This window comes from Penaeus monodon, chromosome 33, assembly GCF_015228065.2.
Source record: "Penaeus monodon isolate SGIC_2016 chromosome 33, NSTDA_Pmon_1, whole genome shotgun sequence".
Taxonomy (NCBI): Eukaryota; Metazoa; Arthropoda; class Malacostraca; order Decapoda; family Penaeidae; genus Penaeus; species Penaeus monodon.
The window spans coordinates 25,217,304-25,217,748 of NC_051418.1; the positions used below are offsets into that span (position 1 = coordinate 25,217,304).

General features: G+C 33.3%; 2 protein-coding genes across 2 annotated transcripts in view; both read left to right on the forward strand.

Moving 5' to 3' along the window:
- Window positions 1-445, forward strand: part of LOC119594184 (peroxisomal sarcosine oxidase-like) — a gene marked incomplete at its 5' end in the record, with an annotated part of 59,772 nt that overhangs the window by 31,977 nt on the left and 27,350 nt on the right.
- Window positions 1-445, forward strand: part of LOC119594183 (testis-expressed protein 2-like) — a gene marked incomplete in the record, with an annotated part of 13,599 nt that overhangs the window by 9,755 nt on the left and 3,399 nt on the right.

Consider the following 445-nt stretch of genomic DNA (forward strand, 5'->3'; position numbering starts at 1 on the left):
ACCATGATAAAAACACTACTTTTTCTTGGATTGCACTACTGAAACTACCACCTTTGCTCAGGGCATTTCAGAAACTTGGTTAACACAGCCACTTATTTGGTAAAATTGCCCTAGAGAATCACACTAGAGAATATCTGAAATGATGAAAAAGGAAGAGAGAGGGGGAATGAAGAGATAAACTAAAAATACTAAGAATAGTAGACAAAGAGGAAGACTAAAGAAGACAGAGATGGATTCTTGAATTTCAGTTTGCAAGAAAGGTTAAGTGGTAAAGAGTAACTTTTACTCTGAATGTGTACTATGTTGTGAATTTGTCTAAAATATGTGTTGAATACTGAATTGATGTTTTGTGTCGTACATCGCATCATGTGCTATATAGTAAATGCTCTTTTTTGTAAATAAGGAAAGCACATTCATGACTTTTATTCAGAACTAACTATAAAGT